The sequence below is a fragment of the Pan troglodytes genome, chromosome 7 (genome assembly GCF_028858775.2).
Source record: "Pan troglodytes isolate AG18354 chromosome 7, NHGRI_mPanTro3-v2.0_pri, whole genome shotgun sequence".
NCBI classification, from domain to species: Eukaryota; Metazoa; Chordata; class Mammalia; order Primates; family Hominidae; genus Pan; species Pan troglodytes.
Genome location: NC_072405.2, coordinates 47,006,079 through 47,013,271, shown reverse-complemented (window position 1 = coordinate 47,013,271; position 7,193 = coordinate 47,006,079). Strand labels below are relative to the sequence as shown.

At 47.2% G+C, this 7,193-nt stretch overlaps 1 long non-coding RNA gene across 1 annotated transcript in view; it reads left to right on the top strand.

Annotated features, from left to right (window-relative positions):
* The first annotated feature begins 1,672 nt into the window (after window positions 1–1,672).
* The window catches only part of LOC104007577 (uncharacterized), a 28,324-nt gene continuing 22,803 nt past the window's right edge, over window positions 1,673–7,193 (top strand). The window contains exon 1 of the long non-coding RNA XR_001720151.2: window positions 1,673–1,978. This is a non-coding gene — a long non-coding RNA (uncharacterized LOC104007577). The remainder of the gene's footprint in view (window positions 1,979–7,193) is intronic.

Genomic DNA, 7,193 nt, shown 5'->3' with positions numbered 1-7,193 from the left:
TTCCCAGTGGTTTGGGTGTGTGGGTGTCTTCTGGGCTAGCAGGAAAGTCTGCCAGGAGCCCAGGCCTTAGCTTGTGCAGACCCCAAGAAGCTAGGCAGCTTCTATTCCCCCAAGGCTGCATCAGGTCCCCCTCGGAGATTTTCTCTCACCCCAGGCCTTCTGCCTTCTTTTCACTGAACTCTTTGTTCACCAATGAACAGTACTCAGGGGACAGCCTGTCAAAGAGGACCCAGGCCTGGACTGAGTTGGGGTGGTGGGAGGCTGTGGCAAGAACAGGAGGCCCTGGAGAGAAGGCAGGGACAGAGCAACTACAGTCATACATTTGTCAACACAACTTCAGTCAAAGCGCCTGTCACAGCCTCCATCGGCCACATCCACACACGTCCTCATTTTATGCTGCTGAAATTAGACTGAAATGGACACGATTTAAAGAGGAAAATAAGTAGCCACAGGATAACCTGATTGCTGAATGAGGAAGGGGAGCAGAGTTGTTTCAGTTCTTTGCTTTGGGAATTAGCAGAATCAGATACATTTGAGAATTAAGGATGTCTGATGTGCAGATAAACCTCCTAATTTATTTATTTATGTATGTATGTATTTATTTATTTATTATTTATTTATTTATTTATTATTTATTTACTTTAGAGTTGGAGTCTTGCTCTATCGCCCAGGCTGGAGTACAGTGGTATAATCGCAGCTCACTGCAGCCTCCACCTCCTGGGCTCAAGCAATCCTCCCACCTCAGCTTCCCAGTAGCTAGGACTAAAGGCAGCACCACCATGTCCAGGTTTGTTTGTTTGTTTGTTTGTTTGTTTGTTTGTTTGTTTTTGTAGAGATGGGGGTCTTCCTATGTTGCCCAGGATGGTCTTGAACTCCTGGCCTCAAGCAATCCTCCTGCCTCAGCCTCCCAGAGCTCTGGGATTACAGACGTAAGCTACCTCACCCAGCCCTCCAATATTATTGAGTATGTGTAAAGCGGCTATGTCCTTGTCGCTCAGGCTTCCTCTCTGCCTATGCAAATTCTACCCATCCCTCAGGTCAGCTCTCTGGAAAGCACCCCGTTCCTCATCCAACTCTCATGAGTCGGGGACCGGGCTGCTCAAAGCTCACAGTCCACCTGGTACTCGGTTGGACACTGCTGAATGAAACCCCTCCCGTTGGTCCCTTGGCGAAGCTTGGATGAGAGGATTCCACCACCCCAAATTTCCCTGGATCCCTGAACACCTAAACCAACCACATTCACTGTGAGGAAAATAGATGACCATAGATAGAAAATAACAGCACAGAGAACAGGGACAGCATCTGAAGCCAAGTCCCTGGATGATCCCAGAGTCCAGCGAGAGTTTTCTCTAAACATCTGTTTGAGTCAAAGCTCAGGGCCCACCCCAAGCATCAGCATAGGCCCCGGCCCTCCGCAGCCCGCAGCAGCATGAAGCAGGGATTCCCTGAGCTGCATATCACTGCAGGTTGCGTGAAAGAGTATGTCCAGCTGGGTGGGGCCCCGAAAAGCAGGGTCTGGGGCTGAGCTCTTTGTAAGTGAGACCCAGGAGCCCCAGTTTAATTAGAATTCCTGCCTAGGATGAAGGCTCGCGGCTGCCAGCCCAGGCCTTGAGCCATTGGTCACGGCTCATAAAGGCCACACACGAGTCACAGAGCCCAGGCGAGGCCGGCATCCCTTGTGGACGGAGCCTCAGAAGTCTCTATGATCCCTGCCTTCCACCCTGGGCTCCCCGGAACCCCATCAAAACCCCTACTCTGCAGGCCACATGTGTAACGACACCTGATAAGGATCCAGACTGATTGTGTCCACTCAGTGGGGTTTCTGTTCTCTCCCTAGCCTTCCAAGAGGCCGTGGTTGTCACCAGGGCGCCCCCACCCCTACCCCTGAATCCCAGCTGCAGGGACTGCCATTCAAACATCCACGTGTCCAAGATGGCTGCGGCATTGGCATGAGGACAAACCAACCTACCCCACAAGGGTGAGTAGTTTGAGAAGATTTATATCAAACAAACACTTTTAAAACTGTGAAATGTGCTATAAACTTTGTGCCCAGTTTTCTAACGATGGCGTCGCTGGTGGCTGGCAGCTGCTCTGTTCCATGATCCCCCCAGGGTTCCAGCGGAGACCACCAAGGAGAGAGGGGGAAGGCCAGGGCTGCATTCCACTCCAGCATCTGGGAGGCTGCACCCCCAGAGGAAAAAGTGCTTGCCTGCCTGCCAGCGGGTGTACTCTGACCCTGAGCCTCCAAACACCCACCCCACAGCAGACCCCCCAGAAGCTGCTTCAGATTCCATCTTTGAAGAAACTTCATCCCTTGCTTTAACATTCTGGATGCTGCTTACCTGTTTTCTCAGAGAGGCTAGCCCTTTAAGGGGTTCATAGTCATTTACACTTTAGTGTGAATTAGGGAGCTAAGAACAAATTAATTTAGAGAATTAGGAGTGGGGACGCCTAGGATACCAGAGTTCTGAGGAGAAGGGAAATGAGAAGATCAGCAGAAACTGGGCTCTGAACTGAGTCAGAGGTAACCACGGTCATTTAAGTCAGGGGAAGTTCTGCTCACTCATCAATGATATCTTGGTTAAAGGCAGGTTGTTGGGGCCAGATTGCTGGGGTTTGAATCCTAGAACTGCCACTAACTAGCCACTAACTAGCTTTGGCAAGTTACTTAGTCATTGTGTGTCTCAGTGTCCCCAGCAGTAAAAGAAAGAAACTCTTAGCACCTTCCCCCAATGTTGCTGTAAAGGATTCAATATGTCAACATATGTGTGAAGCAGTTTAAGAACAGAGACTGGCAACTGTGCTATAAGTAAACATCACAGAAGTGTCACTACAGGTTGAGTATCCATTATCTGAAATGCTTAAGAACAGAAGTCTTTTGGTTTTTATTTATTTATTTTTTTCAGATTTCAGGATAGCTGCATTATACTAATTCAGCCTCCCAAATCCAAAAATTTGAAATGTTCCTGATATGGTTTGGCTGTGTCCCCACCCAAATCTCATCTTGAATTGTAGCTCCCATCATTCCCATGTGTTGTGGGAGGGACCTGGTGGGAGATAATTAAATCTTGGGGGCAGTTTCCCCCATACTGTTCTCGTGGTAGTGAGTAAGTTTCACTAGATTGGATGGTTTTAGAAGAGGAAAACCCTTTTGCTTGGTTCTCATTCTCCCTTCCCTGCCTCCATGTAAGATGTGCCTTTTGCCTTCCACCATGATTGTGAGGCCTCCCCAGTCACATGGAATGGTGAGTCAATTAAACCTCTTTTTCTTTATAAATTACCCAGGCACGGTGGCTCACACCTGTAATCCCAGCACTTTGGGAGGCTGAGGCGGGCAGATCATTTGAAGTCAGGAGTTCAAGACCAGCCTGACCAACAGGGTGAAACCCCATCTCTATTAAAATACAAAAATTAGCCAGGCATGGTGGCGGGTGCCTGTAATCTCAGCTACTCAGGAGGCTGAGGCAGGATAATCCCTTGAACTCAGGAGGTAGAGGTTGCAGCGAGCCGAGACTGCACCACTGCACTCCAGCTTGGGTGAAAGAAAAAGACTCCCTCTCAAAAACTATATATATATACACGCATATATAGATATACACACACACACGTATATACATATATACATAAATATATATGTATATATGGTAACTTACATATGTATATATGTATATACATATATGTGTGTATATACATGTGTATATGTGTGTGTGCGTGCATATATATGTATACACACACACACATATAAATTACCCAGTCTCGGGTATGTCTTCATCAGCAGTGTGAAAATGGACTAATATAGCTCCAATGAGCATTTCCTTTGAGCATTGTGTTGGCTCTCAAAAAGTTTGAATTTTGAAGCATTTTAGATTTCAAAATTTCGGATTTGGGATGCTCAGCCTGTATTGTTATCTACAAAATTAGGGCGGGAGCCTGGACCGTCCTGGTATTCTACTGACAAAGTCGGGAGGCTGTCTTTGAGAGTGGCCTCTTGCTTGGAAGGAGAGTGCCTCATTCCTCCCCCAAGGATGGCTCCTGGAGTGGGTAGGAAGAGAAATGTTTTTTAAAATCCCCGCATGGCCAGGCACAGTAGCTCACGCCTATAATCCCAGCACTTTGGGAGAGAGAGGCGGGTGGATCACCTGAGGTCAACAGTTCGAGACCAGCCTAGCCAACATGGTGAAACCCTGTCCCTACTGAAAATGCAAAAATTAGCTGGGCATGGTGGTGTGCCTGTAATCCCAGCTACTTGGGAGGCTAAGGCAGGAGAATGGCTTGAACCCGGGAGGCAGAGGTTGCAGTGAGCCGAGATCATGCCACTGCCCTTCAGCCTGGGCGACAAAGCAAAACCCTGTCAAAAGAAAAAGAAAACTCCCTGGAGAGAGTACCCCAGCAGCCCTGAACCCTCCATCCCACAGCCTGCAAAACTCCCCTCTGCACTATCACCAGCTTTCCACCTCACATGCAAATGTTGTGCCACATTAATAAATCAGTTCCCAGCCATTAGGAGCCTGTAATAATCCCTTTCACTCAGCCTGTCCAGCCTGTTTTACAGAGCACCTAATTAACTAAGAGCTGAGATTTGGGGCTTCTTTCTCCTGAGAGACTCCTCACCGAATCCCATCTCCCAGAGCATGTCCCTGTCTGGCTGATGGAATCTCGCAGCTCGGATCGGCGGGGCCGGGAGATGGTCAAGTAGTCAGAATGTGGGAATATGGGGCTGCCATGCTAATGGAAATGAGTGATAAATAAATACATTCAATTTAATTAACTAAACGATCCATCATTACTCAGACTTAATGTCCTCCTGCAAGATCTAATCTTCATGTTACTGTTAAGAAAAGTCAATGCATCATAATGGTAAACCATAAAGGAGAATCTCAGCTCATTCCATCTCCCCACTTGCATATTTTCAAAATATTCATATTCTTGGAGATCTTGCCCTAATGCATTCATTTGTTATTCATCCATCCCACAGAATTATTTATTGAACACCTACTGCCTGCCAGACACTGAGCTAGGCATGAGGGATACGTATATGAACCGAGAGCAGTGATTCCCAAAGGGGGTGTATGCCTTAGGGAGGGAGCCAGGTGATCTGTTAGAAGTCAATAAGAAAACATTATAAGTTCCATTTCTATTTATTTTTAAGCCTGTCCCTGTTGAACTATATGTTTGTGCTTCCTTTATGATGACTAATATATGAATACAGAAGTATATGAGAGGGTTTTTTGGTTTTGGTTTTGTTTGTTTTGTTTTGAAACAGGGTCTTGCTCTGTTGCCCAGGCTGGAGTGCAGTGACGCAATCATGGTCCTTGACCACCTGGGCTCAAGTGATCCTCCCATCTCAGCCTCCTAAGTAGCTGGATTGTAGGTGCACACCACCACAACAGCTAATTTTATTTTTATTTATTTATTTATAGAGACAGCATCTCGCTACATTGCCCAGGCTGGTCTCAAATTCCTGGGCTCAAGCGATCCATCCACCTCTGCCTCTCAAAGTGTTGGGATTACAGGTGTGAGCCACCACGTCCTGCTGGGTGTTATTTTTAAATAAATAAATACCCAAATATTGAAGGCACATACCCTAAACATTTTATCCATGGAGTGCCTCATCAAAAAAGCTTAGAGACCACAAGCGTAGAGCAGCAGCTCTCAGAGAGATCTGTGCGGAGTAGGCGAGAGAATTAGAATCCCCTGGAGAACCTTTTCAAAATAAATTCTCCCGTCCCCTTGGAGGAACTTTCAGAATCTCAGGGAAAGAGACTGAAACATTTGTAATTGTTACAAGCTCCAAGTATTTCCAATATTAATCCTACCTCCTCTCTCATCCGTAGTGAGAATTGCCTGTTCACTGACTTCTAGGAAGCCCTCCTTCTAGGAAGCCTGCACTGTAATATCCTGGGGTCGCCAGTAGCATATAGTGTTCAACGCAGATCATTCAGGACTGATTTGTAACTGCCTGCATTATTCAGCACAGTCATGCACACCACGTAATGACGTTTCAGTCAACGCCAGCCCACGTATACAATGGTGATCCATAAGATTGTAATACGGTATTTTTACTGTGCCTTTTCTATGTTTAGCTGTGTTTAGATCACAAATACCGTTGTATTATAATTGCTTACCGTATTCTGTACCCATGCTATACAGGATTGTGGCCTAGGAGTAATAGGCTATATCAAATAGCTTATATGTTTAGTAGGCTCTGCTATCTAGGTTTGTGTAAGTGTGCTCTATGATGTTCACGTAACAATGAAATCTCCTAAAGATGCACTTCTCCGAATGTAGCCCCATCATTAAGCAACATATGACGGTACTTTAGAGATGACTGATATCTCAATTCTGTTGGAAGCTCCTTAGGGACAGATTTTGTGTCTCTCCTAAATATTGGAGTTAGACACATGCTGGCACTTTCATACCCGGGTTGATGCAAGCCGGGGAGAGCCGTTGCTTCTCTTGTGTCCGGGTCTACAGGTAGGCTTACTGTCAGATACAGCACTGCTGGATTTGTTGACATTGTACCTCTTTTCAGAAGGGTGGGAGAAGAGCCTGGGAGCCCTGGAGCCAAGCCAAGGAGGTGACCTGAATGCTGGCCTCCACACGCCACCTTTGGCAGACATTAAGTCACTCCCCTCATTGGGCATGGGCGGGAGAGGGATTCCTGGGACTTTGTCATCATGAAAGTGCCCATGGTCTCACCTCTCCAGGCAGGACAAAAAGAGCGGGGTTAGTCACTTGCCCTTTTTCCCAACTTCCACCCCCTCCATCTACTTCTCCAGTGCTCATTGCCCTCCTAATGCCTCTTGTCCCAGTCCCAGAGCAATTTACACTGAGGAAAATTATAGCCTTAGCCCACCCAGGGCTGATTTAGAAAGAAAAGGAGAAGTTAGGAGGGATGGAGAAATCACTGCAAAACAAACCCTTAAACTGGACGCGTCCGCTGTGAAGCTGCTGAGCTCATCCTGCCTGCCCGTGGCCTCAGCTCAGGGAGGGGCCAAGGATTGCTGCTCTTTGCCCAGGGTGGTCTATAATCGGACCAGAGTTGACCATGTGACCAAGGGCATCCCACCCACAGGCTGGCTGGCAACCCTCGAGCAGGCCTGGAATGAAGAATTCTGCCCATCTGACGAGCTTCCTCCACATTTGGCATAGACAAAAAGAGAAGGTTGGGAAACTGGTCAGAAATGAGACAC